The sequence below is a fragment of the Hemicordylus capensis genome, chromosome 2 (assembly GCF_027244095.1).
Source record: "Hemicordylus capensis ecotype Gifberg chromosome 2, rHemCap1.1.pri, whole genome shotgun sequence".
Classification (NCBI taxonomy): domain Eukaryota; kingdom Metazoa; phylum Chordata; class Lepidosauria; order Squamata; family Cordylidae; genus Hemicordylus; species Hemicordylus capensis.
The window spans coordinates 90,131,835-90,153,041 of NC_069658.1; the positions used below are offsets into that span (position 1 = coordinate 90,131,835).

The 21,207-nt window shown below is 44.0% G+C and overlaps 1 protein-coding gene across 10 annotated transcripts in view; it reads left to right on the forward strand.

Annotated features, from left to right (window-relative positions):
• The window catches only part of SEMA4D (semaphorin 4D), a 171,715-nt gene that overhangs the window by 83,300 nt on the left and 67,208 nt on the right, over positions 1–21,207 (forward strand). For 7 of the 10 annotated variants that reach the window (XM_053295126.1, XM_053295125.1, XM_053295127.1 and 4 more), the window contains one exon: positions 7,512–7,630. The exons of 2 other annotated variants lie outside the window; for them this stretch is intronic. The gene's annotated coding sequence lies outside the window, so the exon portion shown is untranslated. Of the gene's footprint in view, positions 1–7,511; positions 7,631–15,111; positions 15,134–21,207 lie in introns of those variants that run through there. One more of the 10 variants, XM_053295123.1, reaches the window with a different exon arrangement.

A 21,207-nucleotide genomic window follows, 5' to 3' on the forward strand; every position in this document is an offset into this window, starting at 1 on the left:
CGTAATGAAGGGCTGTGGGGATGCAACTGGGGCTCGCGTGCGACTCCCCTGGCCCTCAACATTGCACTTTTGCTCAAGTGTGGACGGAACACCCCGGCTTTGCCTCCAGCAGCACTCTCTATATGAGAGTAGACTCATTACAGGGGATCAGCAATGTGTCTCCACTCTTCCAGAGCGTGGGCAGAGCAGGGCTATGCAAGTGGAGGGCCTGGGAGAATTCCACATGCACCCAATCACTTCCCCCATCCCGACAGTCCCTCGGTACATGTGTGCTTCTTTAGTCAGAATGTCAGCCACTAAGTGTTGTTGTTAATCTTTGTGTCCCATCCTACTCCTCCAAGAATGCCCTTTTGCTTGGAAATGGTGTGCCCTTCCATTATGTGAACTGCACTGTCAACCTTGAGGCTGCACTTAGGCCACAATTCCTTGATCATTCTGTGCAGAGTAAGGGACAGATTTTATTTTATTTTTATATGTATATTCCACTATTTGCCTTTTCGCAAAACCCTCAGGTGGCTGAATCAGAGCATTAACCACACATACTCCTCCTCTGAGGCTGACGTTGATTTGTTGCATTTATATAAAAACATGTACCATTCTTTTCTCCTCCAACATTGAAATGCCCAGCTGTGGCTAACCATCACGTTTGAAACGCAACGATAGCTAAAAATATGCCTTGAAATGGGATACCTGATAGTGTTTGTTTGGATTTTATTTGAAATTTGTACTCTTGATCTGAACGTTGGCCTGGGATCCAATTCTCAATGTGCTAATACGTGTAACTGTTTCAGAGGCATTGGCAAGCTGTGAATAGCAATTTATTTCTACAGCATGATTTCTGGGCCAGCAGAAAGCCAGTGGGCAATATTAAAAGCTGAGGCCAGTGATGTGGAGAGCAACAGAGTAAATTCTCACCTCCTCTCAGTTGCACTGACTACAGTGTTCTAAATTTGTAGGCTTAAGGCTTTCGGCCACCCCTGCTGCCACAGGGCACATTTGAGCTGCTGTGCAATATTTCCCAAGTGACTTTTTCATGACAGTGCTGAGTACATCCATACTTGTTGGCTCGGAATCACCTTTCTACAGCTCACCATATTAAAGACACCTGGGCTAGATATGAGTTTCCTGCAGCACAGGAGTGCCTAGTTCTGAAAACTTTGAAAAATGCACATGCAAAATGGCATTAGTGTCAGTGGGTGATGACGGTAGGGTTGCCTATCCTTAATTACATCCCAAGCAGTATCGAACATCTGTTCAGCTTAAGGTACTAAAAAGACCCTTCATAGCCCATGAAGGGTAACATCTCTATATATAACATTCTCTGTAGCTGGGCCCGCTGCCACTTTCCTCCGCGGCCGGGCCCACCTGCTGCTTGCCTCCCTGGCCATGCCTGCCACCACCTCTGGTCTCCTGAGTGTGCCTTCGAATGTGTGTCCCGGCACCCCAGCTGATTGGCTGGGCGCCGGCACACCCAGGAGACCAGAGGTGGCGGCAGGCATGGCCAGGGAGGCAAGCGGCTGGCGGGCCCGGCCGTGGAGGAAAGCGGCAGCGGGCCCGGCCACGGAGGTGGCACTCGGACCGGTGGCGGGCCTGGCCGCGGAGGCGGTACTCGACCCTGCGGCAGGCCCGGCCGCGGAGGCGGCACTCGGCCCACCGGAGAAGACGGCACTCGGCATGGTGGCGGGCCCAGCTGCGGAGACAGCACTCAGCCCGCCAGTGGAGACGGCACTCAGCCCGGCGGTGGGCCTGGCCACAGAGGCAGGCAGTGGCGGCGGGCCTGTCTGCGGAGGCAGCACTTGGCCGAGCAGCGGGCCCATCCGCTGAGGCAGCACTGGGGAGGAAAGGTAACTGCCGGCCCCGAAGTGTGCACAGATGCTCTGTGCAAGCTCGGCTAGTTCCCAATATTAGTTGTAGAATGCTTAAAGCCTAGAATTAAGAGACTGATGTGCTTCACAAGGTTTCTCAGGTGCATGATTTTTTTTTTATGCCAGTAAGCAGAGCTGCTGGCCAGTCACATCTTGATACAAGATAATTTCCACTGATCAGTAGGCCAGGGAGCAGATGGTGATACAGAGTGGGCGGAGGGGGGGATTCCTTTCTTACAAAAGTGGAAGGTGCCATTGACACTTACAGCAACCTAGTCATCTTACTTAACAAGCATAGTGTTGTGCCAAGAGTTTCCATACCTACCATTGCTACTTCCTTTTTGGAAATCCCCTCACAGTACAGTATTGTGTGTTCAGAACATCCTTCGTTTTGTTGGGTAGGGTGACTTTCCAACATTACCAAACACGGTCTTAGAAACTTGATGGCCCGTGATTAGAATGGCCTTTCCTCCGCTGGCTCATATTTAAGCTGGTGACTCTGAATGTCTGTCCATTCTGGAGACGAGTGCAGCGGCTCAAATCTGACTTCCCCAGTTTGAATCTCACTTCTGCCCAGGGGTGTAGCAAGGTTGGAGTGGGCCCAGAGACAAGATTTTAAAATGGGGCCCCCCCACTCAAAGTCCAGGGCCTCCGCACACCCCAGGCCCCCAAGGATTTAAGTCTGATATTCCAAAATAAGTATGCTGCCTGGAAATACATTTCACTGAATACACACACGCACACGTCACAATATATAGTGATATACATTGAGTACTATACATTTGTTTTACTTTTAATGCCTAGAACACACTAGAAAGATGAATGATTAAAATGGGCCCCTCGCTGCAGATTAGCCAAGGAGACTTTCAACCATGCAGGGTGAGCCTATGTTTGTTTTCTCAGAATTCTGAACAAATTCAGTCAAGTTTGATTCCAGGAGGTTTTTCACAGGAGGCTTTTAAAGCCCTTTAACACACATCTCCTCTGGAAGGGAGGTGCTGCATTCACATGTTGGCCAGATTTACCCTGAAGTCCCTGCAAGTTATTGGGGAGCAGTTCACACACAAGAAAAATAAAATAAAATAAAAGCAGAAGGCATGCTTCACAGTTCTCACTCAGACCTTCTGGGTTGCAAAACAACTTGAACATAAGTGCATTTATAAATGAATGAATAAAATAAATATAATACTGTTTCTTCCAGAAGTTTTTGTAATTTTCTGCCATGAAACAAGCCACTTATAGGACTTTTTAGATAGTTTTTTTTAAGCCAGCAAATTTTCCAAGCTGTTTAAAAATAAATATTCAGAGACTTCTCAGTCCCTCCCCCCCCATATCAAAGCCCTATGGCAAGCAGATCCCTATATATCCGGGTGGGGGTGGGGGTGGGGAAGGTAACCACAAAAAGGAGTTCACACTCTACCTGGCAGCAGGGGGTCTTCTGCTGCAGAGAACAGTGGAGGCCTCTCTGGCTGCCTCCTTCCTGGCTGGCTTGGGCCCTACTGGAGTTCAGGCTTCACAGAGGCCTACACCAGACCTCCGTGGAAGCCCCGCCCACCCGCCGATCAGCTGAGAGGCGGGAGAAAAGCAGCTCTTTGCAGCGTGTCTGCTGCTCGATTGCCGGCCAGGAGAAGAAGCTGGAGAGACGGCGAACAGGGCAAGTGGCTGAGGGGCCTTGGGGCTGGGCAGGGGGCAATGGGGAGTCACGTGAGGTGCCTCTGGGGGGCCCCTCCAGGCAGTGGGGCCCCCAGACAACTGTCTCCCCTTGCCCTATCGTTGTTACGCGCCTGCTTCTGCCATGAACTTGCTAGGTGGCCGTAGCCAAGCCACTCACTCAGTCTCAGCTGCAATCTGGAGACAATAATACTTAACTTAAATTACAAGTTTGTTGTGAGGTGCATTAAGATATTACATGTGAGGTGTTTTGTACACTGAAAAAGTGCTGTATGAATGCTTAGTATTCTGATGCAATTAATCACCAGAGCTGCTTGAGATCCCTTATTAATGATAAATACATTTTCTGATCAATTCTGTATCTCCGTGTGCAAAAGGTCTTCAGAATATGGGCTGTGGTTTTAGCCAAATTCCTTTATTTGTTTTATCTTCTGACTTAAAAGAAAATCCTCCTGTAATTGTGATGATCTGCTAGGGGATGAGGACTGGCTGTGGCTGACCTTAATGTCGTGCATACAGTGGGAAATTCTAGTTTGTAACATCTCAATAAATCCCAGGAAGTAAAACAATAATATTGATTCACTGTAAAGAACAGGAGTAGGAGTTTCTGTGTGCTGTGTGTGTTTTCAGTGCAGGCTTGCGGATGTTGTTGTGGGTGATGCTCTTCTCGTCCAAAGCAAGATGGGTATTAATTCCACAGACCTTTTAAATAATTACAAACTTCAATGAATGCGCTTTCTGTATTTATTCTTCCATCATCATGTTTTATTGATAGGTCAGCTTAGAAGTGAGAAGGAACACACAAAAAGAATACATATTTGTTTGTTTGTTTGTTTGTTTGCACTTCTATCCTGCTCTTCCTCCAGGAGCCCAGAGTGGTGTACATGATTGTTTTTCCTCACAACAACCCTGTGAGATGGGTTAGGTTGAGAGATACGTGACTGGCCCAGAGTCACCCAGTGAGCTTCAAGCCTGAATGGGGATTTGAACTTGGGTCCTCCCGTTCCTAGTACAACACTCTAACCACTACACCATGCTGTAGTAGTGCGGTCATACATGCTTGTGTGTGCTCAACCCACCTCCCAATATTTGTTCATTTTAGAAGGAAGCATTTTATCTCTGCTTTTAACGTACTGATTAAATGGATCTAAAAGCCATGGCTAGCAACAGTCAGCAGAGCACCTTACACTTTCTGAAAGCTTTTGCATGGTTTGATTCAATAATCGGGTACACTTTTTCTTTCTTTTTTCTTGCCCCAGGTTATGTATAGCACTACAAAGCTGAGTCCTCCGGGCAACAGCTGTTTCATACCATTTACAGTCCATGAATTAATGCAACCGGATACTGTTGTAGACTGTCCAAAAAGCCTTAAAACACTTAATGGTGTGATTATTTCAAGAGCTCTGTTACCTGTGTAATAGCTTCAAAAATGCTTTGAAAAGTCCACCTTAAGTCTCGTTTAAAAGCCACCTTGTCTGGGGAACTTTAAACTGCTGATATAATTATGAATTAAACAGTTGCTGAGCTTAAAAGCAGATGGCAGAGAAAACATCTTACTCTAAAATAAGACTGGATTACTACAAGGCACTCTGTGTGGGGCTGCCTTAGTAAACTGGGGTTGATATGAAATGTGGTAGCCAGGTGGGTCTCCAGGTCATCTTGAAGAGACTATATTACTCCTGTATTAGAAGAATAGGCTACCAATACACTTGACTACCAATATGTTTCTGGGCAAAATACAAAGTGCTCATTATAACTTATAAAGCCCTACAGATTAGGCCCAGGGTATTTAAGGCAACATCTTTTTCGCTATGAGCCCCACGACCCATTGATATCATCCAGAGAGTTCCATCTGCTACTCAGGGATGAGCCTTCTCTGTTGCTGCCCCAAGGCTTTGGAATGCACTCCCTGCATTCCCATCTCTGACAGCTTTTTAAAAGACTCTTAAAATGCATTTATTCACCTAAGCTTTTTAACTAGAATTGTAGTTTTTCAAAGTTTTAGTTTGTTTTGTTTGTTATAAACCATCTAGAGACAAGCATTTGGGGCAGTGTACAAATATACTACGCAAAAAAACCCTACTCAATTTCTGGTAAGAACTAGTCTGCCTACTTTCCTTTCACTATCCCTACAACTGGACTAAATTTGGTCCAGATGGGCTAGACAGTTCACAAGTTAACTCACTTGCTCCTCAAATGTTCACGCAACTGCCATCTTGAATCAGGGTGGATGACATCATTACAAATTACACCATTGAAGTGTCCTTATGTGTCCCTGCAGCTGTAGCAGATTTGGTTCAAATTGGTTAGGTGGTTCATAAGTTAGTCCACGTGCGCCTCAAATGTTGATGTGTCCACCATCTTGAATTGGAGTGGATGACATCATCACAAACTAGATCATTGAGGTGTTCCTATGTAAGTTACTCACTGCAACTGTACCAAATTTGGTTCACATCTGTTAGACGGGCCGCAGGTTAGCCCACTTGCACCTCAGATGTTCACACATCTGCTATCTTGAACTGGGGTGGATTACGTCATTACAAACTATGCCCTTGATGTATCCCTGTGTGTCCCTACAGCTGTAGCAAACATGGAAACAGAATGCCGGGTGATTTCATAAGCTTACTTTCCTTAAGGAAAAACAATAAAATGGCTTTTACTATGTTAGATCATCACATAGGCAGTTGACGTGTCTGTTTTGCTCACCAGTGACTTAGGTTGAAGGCATGGAAATGACTGGGAGCTTCTCCCACTGAAATGAACTTCTCACTGGGTTGAATTTGTTGGAGGAGGCGTTTCCATTGACTTCATTTGATGTGGGCTTTTGTTGTGTTGCTATTTTGTTCACCTTATTTCTTTGTCACTACATGTTTGCTAGATGTATTTTGTCACATTTGCAAACTGACAGTTTTATGGAACTGGTTTTGAAAATAATATATTAATTCATTTGTATACTTGTTTATTATTACATTTATATACTGCCAAATCATGACATCTCAAGGCAGTTACACCTGTTGTAAAAACAATTAAACCAATTTAAAACATCCATCAAAGCCTGGCTGAAGAAAATTGGTGACGGTAGTAATGGTTTTAGATTATGTTTTCTGTTCCTTGTCTGTGTGGTGTTTGTGCATTTTATATGTCAACAGAAATGGCCCATGTGTGGTGCCACAGGTAAAGGATCCAAATTACTGACTGCCACTGGTAACATAAGTGTGTATAATACATTTATGTGCTTAAATTGAATTACTCTTGCTGTTTTGAAGATCTAGAAACTGTTTCAAATGACTTTTTCAGTCTCTGAAGAGAAGTGTCACAAATGGTCATGAAATGAATTGTTAAATTGCACGTGCATGATGAGGCTACATAAGGGCTGAGGTGGGGAAGTAATATAGTCTGCCAAATGAAACATGCATACTGTGAACGCCACTCGTTTTTGCTTCCCATGCAGGCTACATTTAAAAAAAATAAATAATGCCACTCAAGGTTCAGTATCTTGATAAGTTTCTCACATCTCTTTGTTCTTCCTTTTCTGGGAGCTTCTCCAGAGCCTCCATGTGGCCTATCTTCTAGAAGCAGAAAAACCATCTCTTATGTATGTGGATTATTCTCTGCAATGCACAGCATCTTTTTCATCGTCCAGTTGTCACAGCCAGGCACTTGAATATTGGACTGCTGTATCAAGAGGGTGTGGTTGCAAACATGCTTGAAAGCCCTGCCATTTCTCACTGAACAGCACAGGTTTCAGATAATAATAATTTATATTGAGGATCTTCTGCAATGCCTGGTAGACTCATAAAAATCTTACAAAAGCAAGCTCAGGGTTTCAAGAAACAAAGTGATTGGAGATGTGTTTGTTTCACCTTAATTTATTTTTATCACAATCTGGTTCAGCACTATATCTGAAAGAAGCCTTCATATTACTTTAAATAAAGACCAATATATTAATGACACATTTCTTTGTTTTAATAACAGTACTGAAGATTTTCGGGGCTACCGTGTTGGATTTCATTTACTATACATCATATAGAAAAGAGATACTTAAGAGAACTAAGTTCTGGAGGAAAAACTTGAAAAGCTCCATATGGTGACAGGTATTGCATTATGTCTTTCCCTCCTCTTTTCTAAAAAAGAGCTGAATTAATTAATTTATGGTTGGGGAGATAGTGTAGTTCTTTGTTTGAAGTGATGTGCCCCTGCTTCTGATAAGTTTCCCTTATCACATAAAGTATGTGTTATATGTGGCTTTCGATTTCCCATGTTGTATTTTGACATGGCTAAGATCCTCGCCAAGTGATTCTTCTTTTCCATGTCTTTCACAGGGTTGATGCTCAGTTGCATGCACTCTTGTGATGAGGGAGATATTTACCCTGTGAAGATGAACACCAGCCTTTGTCTAGACCTGGGTGATAAATACCAGCTCTTGCCATATGACAGTGTGTGCAAATGACATATTGGCTATTTCAAAGGTTTCAGTGAAAATCATGCCTTGTAATTTCATATGTGCTACTTTTTCCCAACGTAATTGGAGCCCATCCTAGAATATAGGGTTGTATTCCCAGCATGCCTCGGGTACAGACAGGAGATTAACACAGCAGAATTTCCAGCTGAGAGTAGGAGGAGCCCAAAGCCCCAGTTTCTTTCCTATCTTGCTTCAGGCAACAGGTTAGAGAGAGAGCTCCAGTATAACAATCTAAGGCCAGCTCTGTCTTCGCCTATCCTTGTTGTTTCCCTCCGCGCTTTGTTCTTCCTGTGCACGAGGGTGGGAAGAGAGTCCTTTTTGCTTCTGTTTTTTACAAATTCCAAACTGTTTTTCAGTTTACTAATTCAGTTCAGTTGGCGGTTAAGGTTAGCAGTTCATTTCTGGTTGTTTTTTCATTGACCCATGGACCCAGCTCAGGCTGGAGAAGACCATTTGGGCCCCATGTTGGAGGGCTCCCACAGGAAGAATCCCTCCATTTGCCTGAACCGGCCCTCACACTCCCTCTCCACCTGACCACAGTGCTGCTCCCGATGCCACTTCCATTCCCAGGGCACACACACAGCCTTCAAATAACCAGCACAAGAAGGCAAAGAAGATGACAAAGCATACATTTCTTGTCTCAGCACAGCCTTCCTCTTCCAAACCCTGGAAAAAGAAAAGCAAGTCTCCTGTCGCTCAGCTGAGTGAACGCCTTTTACTCCAAGCAGTCTGCCAGCAGCGGCGCCTTCCATTTCCGCGCCTTCTCGCCCATCAGGGCGCAAAACGGAGTTAGGCTGGGACAGGTGCCATTTTACCGCCTGCGAACATTGTCTCTGGTGCCATCTTGGGGGAGGGGGGAACTGGCAGACTGAGTCAAAGGAGGGCAAAATATCAGAGGAAGAGACGCTTAACCAGATTCCTGGGTCTAACTGCTTATTCCAAGCTGCAGATTTTGAAGTAATTATAGCAAAAGCTAGGCAAACCATCAGTGCAGCAATATCCTTGGAAACTCCTATCACCAACTAGGGCCTAGATCAGCAGGCATTCACATCCACCTTTGCTTCCCTCCCCTCAGTTCCTTTTCCTTAGCTCTTTCATTCAACTATGCTAGCCGAATGGAATACTCCCTTCACTCACAGGCCTGCTATTCCATTTCCCAACAAGTTATACTCACTCCCACAAGATATTTCCTCTCTCCTAGTCCCCCTGGTGCTAGATGCACCGGTCACACAACTGGTTTCGGGGGCAATAGTCAAGGAAGGGGAAGAACAGTTAAATATCCCTGAAGATAAGAAGTCTGAGTTCCTTCTCAGAAAAACTCATGATGCTTCTACTGTGGTTGTAAAAGCTGTAGCAGCGAGTTCTACATTTGCCAGAGCCTCCGTTCTCTGGGCTAAGGAGCTTGCGCAGTTGGTACCCCCTGAAAACACCAAACTACACCAAGGCATTAGTAAAATAGCTAAAGTGGCAGCTTTTATGGCCGACTCAAGCTTAGATTGTGTACAACATGCATATAGAGTTCTGGTTTCCGCTTTGGGAGAAAGGAGGTGTCTCTGGCTTAAACATTGGAAGGTAGACTCTAAGTCTAAACTGAATCTGGCATCTGCTCCATTTAAAGGAGCCAAATTATTTGGGGAATCTCTGGACTAATGGAGACATGAGACAAACAGTGATGCCTCACAGGTCGGGGGCTGGCTTCCTGGGCAGAAGCCTGGGCTGCAGTCACCTCTGACTGCTGGGTGATCAAGACGGTTTCTGAGGGCCTTTCCCTAGAGTTCTCTTCTTCTCCAAATTGCTTCATCACCACCCAAGAATCTAGACAAGTGGCTACACATTCATCTCAAGAATGAAGACAATGTAAAAGCGAAGTCTCACATAAACAATCAAGCTGGTACAAGATCAAAGATTCTCATGGCAGAATCCACCAGACTCTTCATGTGGGCAGAAAGGAATCTGCTTTCCATGACCACTGAACACCTGAGCGGAACCTCCAATCAGAGAACGGACTGGCTCAGTCGTTAAGTCAACCCTGTGGAGTGGTCCCTCAATCCGGAAGCCTTCAGAATGATATCAGAGATCCTGGGCTATCCATTGATAGCCAGCTCCCAAGGTTCATCTCCCAGTTCCATCACCCACAGGCAGTGGCCACAGGGAATCTCTCTTACCCGTGGCCAAGATGGCCTCCTGTATGTGTTCCCTCCCATGGCAGTTATTGCTCTGTCAAAAGCTCTGTCAAGAGAGGGCCCTCTTTGTTTTGCTGGCACCCTTCTGGCTATGGAGACAATGGTTTGCTGATCTAGTCTCCCTATCCATTCGTCCACCATGGCCTATGCCCTGACATCCAAATCTTCTCTCGCAGGATCCACTCCTCCAGTCTGATCCAGACTGGCTCCAACTCAACGCGTGGACATTGAGCGTGCAACATTAGCCAAACAAGGTTACAACTGCAAGGTTCAAGATACAATTCTGGCCTCTAGGAGACCATCGACCACTAGAATTTACCAGACCACTTGGATGGCTTTCTCTTGCTTGGCCAGGAGAAAGAGTCTCCCTCCTACCACAGCAGGCATACCAGAGGTACAGAGGTACTGTCATTCTTACAATCTGGCTTGGATCAAAGGCTTTGCCCAAGCACCCTCTGCAGACAAACATCCGCATGAGCTTCCATACTTCAGATTAATACTCAAGGCTCTCATCTTCTCCATCTGCATATCAGATGCTTCCTAAAGGGGGCAAACAATATCACTTCTCCTCGCATACACAGATTTCCATCATGGAGCCTAAATAAGGTTCTTAGTGCACTCACACAGGCTCCCTTTGAACCTCTACGTGAAACATCACTTATGTACTTTCATACAAGGTTCTCTTTCTGGTAGTGATTACCTCCGCCTGGAGAGTTTCAGAGTTGAGCACCTTATCTGTCCATAAGGAACTCTGCATCTTTCAACAAGAGGTGGTCGTACTGAAACTTAACCCGACCTTCATCTCCAAAATCGATTCAAACTTGCATCAATCTCAACCAGTGGTAGTGCCATCCTTTTGCCCATCTCCAGTGCACTCCAAGGAAAAAAGTTAGCATACACTCAATATATGGAGAGCTTTGCGTATATATAGCTGTAGGACCAAGGCATTCCGGAAGTCTGATTCCTTCTTCATCTCCTTCCATCCCTCCACCTTGGGAAACAAGGTTTCTAAGTCCACTCTCTCTAAATGTATTCGAGCCACCATCTCCCAAGCCTACAAGGCCATGCACGTTCCAGTACCACTGGGCATCACCGCCTACTCGACATGAAGCTACATCACAGCTGATCAATGCCGCTCTACATCATCGGTGTTCTCAGCCAATGCCTCCCTGCAAACCATTTGTCAGGCAGTGATCTGGTCCTTGATCACTCCATTTATTAAGTATTACAAGGTCTCTTCCTTTCATGTGAAAAAAGCGGCTCTGGCTTGTACGGTTCTCCAACAGGTTGTGTAATCTTCCGCTTCCCTCCCTGACACCTACTTGGTTTTTTCCTGCTTGGGCATGTCCCTATATTTTATGATGCGCTCTGATTGCGGTGGGAAAAGAGACATTGGTCTTACCTGTGAAGAGTTCTTTTTCATTTTAATCTGAGCCCATCCGGCCCTCTCATGGAAGTTCTTCTTCAGTCATGGGTCTCATTTCCTCTCTACTCGGTAATGGGATATTCCCCTTATTTTTCATGTGTGTTGTCAGTAGGGGTGGTGGACGACTCCCAGGGTATCAGTCCATTCTTTACTTTCCTGTTATATTAGTGTCCCTTTTCTCTCCTTACCTCTGAATTTTATTCCAGCTCTCTCCATTTCTCTCTCTACATAAGATATCCTTCAGCATGACAGTCCAGAACTGGGGCTTTGGGCTCCTCCTACTTCTAGCCAGAAATTCTGCTGTGTTAATCTCCTGTCTGTGCGTGAGGCATGCTAGGAAATAGAACCCTATATTCTAGGATAGGCTCCGGTTATGATGAAAAAGAACCCTTCACAGGTACTGTAAAACCAATGTGTCTTTTGCATGACAGAGTCTTAAGAACCTTCACCTTCAGGGGTCCAGAGATACGTTAGAAATTATTCCGGCAGTGTTGACAAAAGGGTCCATTTTTCTGGGCCAGGAGCTTCTGAGTCTCATATGTACCCTTTGCTCCCCGCTCATGGTCCCAAGTGACTTGCCTTCTCATATATTTCTGCTATGGAGAGGGAACCTTTCTCTTTGAAAAGAAAGAGTGATCAGTGAAATTGTTTTAATGGTGTTATAGGGATATTCATTTCTAAGCTTTTTTCCTGGAAATAAAGAGTTTCATATTTCTCACAATGTTGATGCTTATGTGCCCAAATAATAGGGCCTGCTTTACATGTTTACTGGGATGTTCATGTTTTCTGTTTACCAGCTGGTGGAAAGGTACTCCTCTCTTAGAATACATATGAAGTTGTTCGTACTGAGTGTCCAGTCCCTGTTTTCTACTTTGAGTGGCAGCAGCTCTCCGGGGTCTGAGGCAGAAGCCTTTGTCATTTCTTGTTACCTAAACCTTTAACATGAGACAAACATGGGACCTTCTGCATGAAAAACATGTGCTCTGTGACTGACCTATGGTCCTTTCCCAATGGGACAGCACCATGCAGCTACAATTATGGTGATAGTGGAATTAGTGCAACTGAAGATCAGGGTGTAACCCACTTGTGAGTCCCATCGCATCAATTGAAAGCGTTTTTGCCAAACTAAAATATTAGATGACCTCACAGACACACACACAGTCAGAGCTTTTTATACATTTTAACATTAGTTTGAGCAGGGCAGGGATGGGCAAGTCATTCTACTCTGACTACAGTCCTGAACATTGATCACAATGAAGCTTCGGAGTAAACCTGTGTTGTGCTGCACAAAAACTTAGAAGCCAATTGACTAATACACTATGGGTATTTGGGGTAAAACACAGATAAAGTTGGAAAGAGGGAAAACTTTCAAAAACAGTGAACAGTAATTTCTTGTGATAGATGACAAATACTGCTTCTCTTTCTGCTAACGGAAGCAGTTCAGCTAAGAATCATGACAACTTGTCTGTCTGTGTGTATTGAACATTGTACTCAGCAGAGAAGCTATTTGTGGCTTTGACAACCGTATAATTAAACAATTATACTGCTGGAGTTTTATTTGGTAAAATAGCCTGCTGTAGTCACTTGTCTGAAAAGACGATAGCCCTTACACAGTAATGAATGACTTAAAGAATATTTCTTGGCACCTCATGTCTGTCAGGATGAGATGCTTAACTTGAGACCCTTAACCCATCTTGACAGATATCTCTCCAAGAATGCTGAGGGCCTTGTTGCAGGAACTTCAGCAGTGTGAATGGGTGCAAGTTTATTTTGATTTCTGTGGCTTCTCTCAAACTTCTTCCACTGTCCTGACTTACTGTAGGAATCCTGCTGCTCAAGGAATGAGTGTTGAAACGCTCAGTTAACTCCTAGGAAGCTAAGCCTTTGTTTTCGTGAATGGTCAGTTTTGTTTAGCAAATTGTGTGTTCATACCGGCAGCTTGCTATAGGTCTGCTGATGGACTTTAAATTATTGCTGAATGATTCCACAGTAGATTACTGCTGTTTCCTGTGGAGTGATTGAAAGAGGTATAGTGGTTCTAGGTAGGGATGTACATGAACTGGTTTGGCGGCGCCTCTGGGAAGGGCCGAACTGGCTTGGGCATGAGCATTCGAACTGGTTTGGTGGAGTGGGGAGCAGTTCCTTTAAACAGCAGGTAAGCAGCTCCTTACCTGCTCGTCTGCCACCACACCACTTTTCCAGTGATGGCGCCCAGTCTCCAGAAGACCACGTGAGGCTGTGTTGCTGTTCCCTGGAGCCTCCACACGGCCTTTTGGAGAGGTGGGAAAGCGACCTTTTGGAGAAGTGGAAAAGTGGTGCAGCAGCAGACGAGCAGGTAAGGAGCTGCTTACTTGATTGTTAAGCAAATCACACCCCACTCCGCCAGCGGCTCTCTGAGCTGTTCATGCACATCTCTAGTTCTAGAGTAGTGTGTAGAGCTTCTTCTGTCTTCATGGATAGAAGCAGTTGAGTATAATGCCATTCTCAGACATAGCACTCTGCAATGTTTCTTTAATGGAGTATCATCTTCTCTTTAAGAAAATAATTTCAGAGTACAACAGTAGCGTATTTGCACGTTAAGTTCAATGCACTTATAATCGGTCTACAGTGTTTGCACATACAGATCTGCATCCATGTACAGTTATCCATCAACTCATGCACAGCTGTACACTTCCCATATGTAAGTATTTGAGAGGGCCTATGACCAGGTTCATATGTACCGTAAGTCACACAGGGCCAGCTTGAATGAAACACTCCCTCTTCATGCAGTTAGGAAGGGGGCACCCCGAGGGCCTGCACATCATTCCTTAAACAAGTATTTTTCCTTAAACAAAATAATACTTCTACACACACTCCAAATATTTGTTTAAAGAAGGTCCATTTGGACAAGCAACTCCCCCTCATCCTTTACATGATAAACAAAGGGGTGCTAGGAGAGCATTGGGATGTTGATGGAGGATATCGCTTTCTTGGTGCATTACCTTCCTAATCATTGGGCTGGAACAGTACTGCCTGAACACATGTAAAACGTGAGGTCTGAATAGGGCTAGTAAATACTTTACTTTTGTATCACATTGTCTCAGGCAACCTTCAGGTCTTTATGGACCCCGTCATGTTTTTTCATCATTAACTCCCTGTCAGCACTTGCTTGTCTATACTATGGTAAATCTGCTCATGCCCACATGCCTCCACAGAGATAGAACAACAGCCCAGATATGGATGGTGGCCCACAACAGAAAACAAAGACAGAACAGTCAGCTGACTTTGAGAGCTGCTCAACAGCACCACCCTCTGACAGCTCTGGATAATAAGCTGTTTTGCAGACCATGTTCAAGCTCACTTCATGTTGGCAGGCCTGACATAAACAGTGCGGGCGGGGCTATGATTGTTTATAGGTCCCCGTTGGTGCATGAGCCTCAAAGCCAACCCCTGACTCCTGATCTGACACTAAGGGCTAAGCTATTTGACAGTACAGAAGTGAAGTACGTTCCTGATGGAATATGGTTGTAAGCTACTGATTGAGGAGGTGAGTGCAAACAGCAGATGTTTCCCTTTTGCCCTCTGAGAGAGGAATATTTAATCTCGCTAGGCCTAGTTCTCACTGAAGTAGTAAACGTCTGTGGGCTGTATCACTTTGGACTGCAAATGGGGCTCACATGACTGAATGTCCCTCCATATAAAAAAATCCCCTGCCTGTAAAATATGTGATGTCAGAAAAGAAGGGGTCTAGCTCGGCCTTCTTCGTGACATACTACATCGGAACACAGGAAGCTGCCTTATAACAAGTCAGACCATTAGTCCATCTAGCTCAGTATTGTCTACATAGACTGGCAGCGCTTTCTCCAAGGTTCCTGGCAAGAGTTTCTCTCAGTCCTATCTTGGAGATGCCAGGGAGGAACCTTGGAACTTTTGCATGCAGGTGCTCTTGCCAGAGCGGCCCCATCCCCTAAGGGGAATATCTTACAGTGCTCACACATATAGTCTCCCATTCAAATGCAAACCAGGGCAGACCTTGCTTAGCAAAGGGGACAATTCATGCTCGCTACCACAAGACCAGCTCTCCTCTTAGCTGTCTCCTCTCCTCTAATTTTCTGTCATTTAAAAAAAAAATATGGAGAAACATTCCATATGACATGACTGGCAGTCCCAGTCTGAATTGTAGGCCAGTCACAGATATGCCACCTTTGTGAGGCTTCTCTGGCTGAAGACAGAGCATAGCCCTATTCAAGTATTATGCGGAACACTTGTATGAGTGTACACAGCTACAGATCTATACACAGGAACAGTTACTCACATATTATGTCAAGCACAGGTACAGCAATAGGGCTGTGCACACAACCGGTTTGCCCAGTTCGGTTCCATGTCCAAACCATACTCAAAGAGAACCAGGCATGTTTGCCCCCACCCCGCTGCTTATGCAGATGGCCAGTGCGCATGTGCGACAGCCTCCAAAATGGCTCATAGATGCCCAGAATGGGCTGAAAATAGCTGAGACTGGGCCATTGTGAGGTAAGGGAGAGGCCAGCAGGGGAGCGGGGACCATTGGAGAGCCCTCCATAGCAGCACACACACCCCACTGAGGCTGTGTGTGTGTCAGACTGGAATCAAGGGGACAGGGTTCGGCTCTAACTCACTACAAACAGGGCTTGGTCCAGCTCAAGGGCAAGCTCTCAAATCAGACCAGATTGATGGAGAACTGACTTGAGGTCGAGCTGCAGTATACTTCCTATCTGTATCCTGCATTTGAGGGGTGTGTACCAGGTTCACTTTTTAAATGAAGGCATGTACAGTCATTCACACAAAAACATGGACAATTCTACAGACATCTGTGCAATACAGCATGATGTCTGAATAGGGTTCATGTGTGTCTCCTGCTGGAGATAAATGTTGCTCTTGCTCTTGAAATAAAGCCACAACTGAGGTACATAATCCTGTTCATTGTTGTATGAACTATGGAAAGAGGAGCTGCTGGGGGATTGATTTACTTACTTACTTACTTATTTATTGTGTCTTTATTTGTTGAATTTATAAACTGCCTAATATAGAAATCTCTAGGCGGTGTACAAATTAAAATATAATATAAAATATAAAACATTTACAATCCATAAAAACAGATAAAAATCACAATAAATAAAAACATATTAAAATTTTTAAATGAGGGCAGAGTAAGGCCTTTCCACATGTTTCATGACTTGAAGGGAATTGTGCAGCGTGGTATACTACCATGTAGTACTTTCCAGTACTTAAAGAGCTTCTTAGCACATTAGGCACAGTTTGAAATGCTAGTTTTGAATTGTAAAGCCCTAGAACAGGGGTCTCCAGCCTTCCTGCAGATATTGGCTTATAACTCCCATCACCACTGGCCAGTGTGACTGTGGATTATGGTGTTTGTAATCCAACAACAACAGCTGGAGAGCTGCAGTTTGAGATGCCTGCCCTAAATGGCCTGGGACCAGTGTATCTCAAGCACGCATATGCTGTAATTTGCACATATAAATACAAATCCACATCGAATAACTATAGTTGGGGGGTTCTAACACACAACTCTAAAGCTGGCCAGCAGAGCTGTACAAATACCTGTTTAGTCGCAATCTATCTCCATATTATACAAATGAGTCTGAGAAGTAGTTAGCACAAGGCCAGCTGTGACTGTTCTTTACTTGTAATTTTACTGGTTATTGGGAGTCGGAAACCCTTCCTGAACTACTGCCCTATTGTCCTGCTGTTAGGATCTTCTTCAGAGACTTGTCAGAGTTCCCCTGTCTTCAACAGTAAGATAAGTGACTGCCAGGCAAAGGGCCTTCTCTGTCGTGGCACCTTCCTCCCCATCCATTTGGATGATGCCTAGTCAATGGCTATTAGATACTTGGTTAAAATAATAATGTTTATATAGACTTTTATTGATATCTAAGCAACTGAGAAATTGATTTCTGTTAGTACGCTGACAGCTAGTGGTACATTTTTACTTTAGTAAGAACATAAGAACAGCCCTGCTGGATCAGGCCCATGGCCCATCTAGTCCAGCATCCTGTTTCACTCAGTGGCACACCAGATGCCACTGGAAGCCACAGACAGGAGTTGAGGGCATGCCCTCACTCCCCTGCAACTGGTACTCAGAGGTATCCTGCCTTTGAACTGGTGGCCTATAGCCCTCTGACTAGTAGCTGTTGATAGATCTCTCCTCCATTAAGTTAACCAAACCCTTCTTAAAGCCATCCAGGTTTTTTGGCTGTCACCACATCTTGTGGCAGAGAATTCCACAAGTAGATTATGCGCTGTGTGAAAAGGTACTTCCATTTGCTAGTCCTAAATTTTGTGGCAATCAATTTCATGGGATGACCCCTGATTCTAGTGTTATGTGAGAGGGAGAAGAATTTCTCTCTATCCACTTTCTCCACACCATGCATGATTTTATAGACCTCTATCATGTCTCCCTGCAGTCGTCTTTATGTGTGATAGCAATAGCAATAGCACTTACATTTATATACCGCTCTATAGCCAGAGCTCTCTAAGCGGTTTACAATGATTTAGCATATTGCCCCCAACATTCTGGGTACTCAGAATGTACTATTTTACATAAATAAATTTATGTAAAATGATACTATTTTACATAAATTTGTAAACCACCTTTGAGAACTTAAGCTGAAGGGCTGGACATAAACATTTTGAGTAAGTGACTGAAATTAAAATGTGACTGTAAGTGCTGAAAATACATGCAGATCTGCACTAGTACTGATTATCTCTATAGCAGATCATGTTGCAGTTATACACCTGTGTAAGCCTTACAGGTGAAACTCGAAAAATTAGAATATCGTGCAAAAGTTCATTAATTTCAGTAATGCAAATTAAAAGGTGAAACTGATATATGAGATAGACGCATTACATGCAAAGCGAGATAAGTCAAGCCTTAATTTGTTATAATCGTGATGATCATGGCGTACAGCTCATGAGAACCCCAAATCCACAATCCCAGAAAATTAGAATATTACATGAAACCAATAAAACAAGGATTGTAAATAGAACAATATCGGACCTCTGAAAAGTATAAGCATGCATATGTATTCAGTACTTGGTTTGGGCCCCTTTTGCAGCAATTACTGCCTCAATGCGGCGTGGCATGGATGCTATCAGCCGGTGGCACTGCTGAGGTGTTATGGAAGACCAGGATGCTTCAATAGCGGCCTTCAGCTCTTCTGCATTGTTTGGTCTCATGTCTCTCATCCTTCTCTTGGCAATGCCCCATAGATTCTCTATGGGGTTCAGGTCAGGCGAGTTTGCTGGCCAATCAAGCACAGTAATCCCATGGTCATGGAACCAGGTTTTGGTACTTTTGGCAGTGTGGGCAGGTGCCAAGTCCTGCTGGAAAATGAAGTCAGCATCCCCATACAGCTTGTCTGCGGAAGAAAGCATGAAGTGCTCCAAAATCTCCTGATAGACGGCTGCGTTGACCCTGGACTTAATGAAGCACAGTGGACCAACAATCTGGGATTGTGGATTTGGGGTTCTCATGAGCTGTACGCCATGATCATCACAATTATAACAAATTAAGGCTTGACTTATCTCGCTTTGCATGTAATGCGTCTGTCTCATATATCAGTTTCACCTTTTAATTTGCATTACTGAAATTAATGAACTTTTGCACGATATTCTAATTTTTCGAGTTTCACCTGTAAATATTTGCTTTGTTCTTAAGACATGCTTGTGTGTTATACATACTGGCTTTAATATAATGCTTACAGATTTTCTCTTTAGCACATTCTAAACAGCTGCTTTAAATGATACATTTGCTCAGATGCATCTTAATTTACATCCCCCCCCCCCATCAAGTTGAGTGTGCTTTGTTTGCCACTGTGAATATAAATAATTGGAAATGCTGCTGCTTAATTGGAAACCACTGGAAATGGGATGCATATCGAGACTTGCCCATTATCACAAAAGATTTCGTCAACAGAATTATTACCATTTGTTTAAGGTACAGTGGAAGCATTCCAGGTTCTCTTCTTATCCGTATTACCATAACTATAGCAGGCACAAACTATTTCCTTAGCAGCCAAGTGGAACAGGATATGAAGTGCAAGTTCTTGGCTTTGTGCCCTGGATCACATCAGTAAGTCTTGGTGTGCATACCTGAGAAAAGGTACTCTGCATCCCCAAGGGGCACATTAAATAAGCTCTTGGCAGAGAAAAGATTTGTCAAAGGGATTTTATTTAGCTGCAGCCAACTGCCAGATTGAGTGCTTGTTCATAAATAATATTATTTACTTACAGTGTAGATATGCAGTGTGTGCTTTATAGGCAAAGAAAAGATCTGTAGGTATCATGTTCTAATCATTGATTGGCTAGCCACAAATCCTATATATGAATATTTTTCCGAGAGCCAGATCACATCTTCACAAAAAGCATGTGGTACGGCCCTCCTGGGACTGTGCCAGTTCAGAATACATGTTGGAGCACCAGGGTTTTGAATATTCTCCCAGTTAGACACTTCTTGCACAATTAAAAGGAGCAGGGAGAAGGCATGGTTAGAACAGTTTCCTCTAACAGTCAGCTGACTTTGTATAGGAAGTGGTGAGTGTTTTTTGACATTGGGAGAGCATTCTGGAACACTATAATTTCCAGGAGGGCTGACTTCCAGAAGTCAGTTTCCATAACTGACTTTCACTACCACCTGGTCTGTTGTTTCCACCTAGGACATGAGTGACTCTTTTCTTCCCCTAGAAGTTTGTCTTCATTTTCACCCTCTCCCATAAAAACTAAAGGGGAATGGGAGTGCACCTTTAGTTAAGGTGAACAGCCAAAAAAAAAAAAAAAAAGGTTCTGCCATTATAAGCCTTATAATTCTATTGCTTATAAATATGCCAGCCGTTGAGCTAATTGCTTGAAAGTTATCTACTTGATGAGATCTACAAATGCACATGATTTCAAGGACATCTGATGATAATGTTGCAGCTACAGCAAGTTAAAAAGTGCTGAAAATAGGGAATAATAGCAGGAGTGGCCTGTTGTCTTTATGCCCTACTTGTAGAGGCATTTGGTTAGCCAACTGTAGGAAACAAGATGCCCAACTACATCTAGTAGGGCTCCTTTACATTCTTATGCTTGTGTTCTTGCTCTGTGCCACAGGGAATGAATGTCATTTTCTCTATCCTGTGGTTACTTTGATGGTTGTTGTGCATTTGTCATACTTGAGACCTTTCTTCAGCCTACAGGAAACTTAATATTTGTAATGAAATTAATCACTCTAGCAAGGAGCTTTAAAAAAAAAGAAGAAAAGAAAAATCCAGTTTTGTGTGGTTTTTATACAGACCTTGAAAGTTGATAGCTCACTCTGCAGTGCATAGCACTTACTGGCTTCCCCAGCTGTATGTTCTGATGACACATACTAATTTCTCCAGACACAAAGATTATTAGTGATGCCGTTTAAACCACTGCACAATAATGAAGACAAACTTATTTTTGAGTAGAGCCATACACCCCACATCCATCTGTCTGATTTCCAGTTATGGGTAGCAGGAGATTATATAGTAACGCAAAACTGCTGTCACAAAACTGGGACTCTACTGGGTAGCTTTGTAGTTACCTTATATCTTGTTCCTTGCT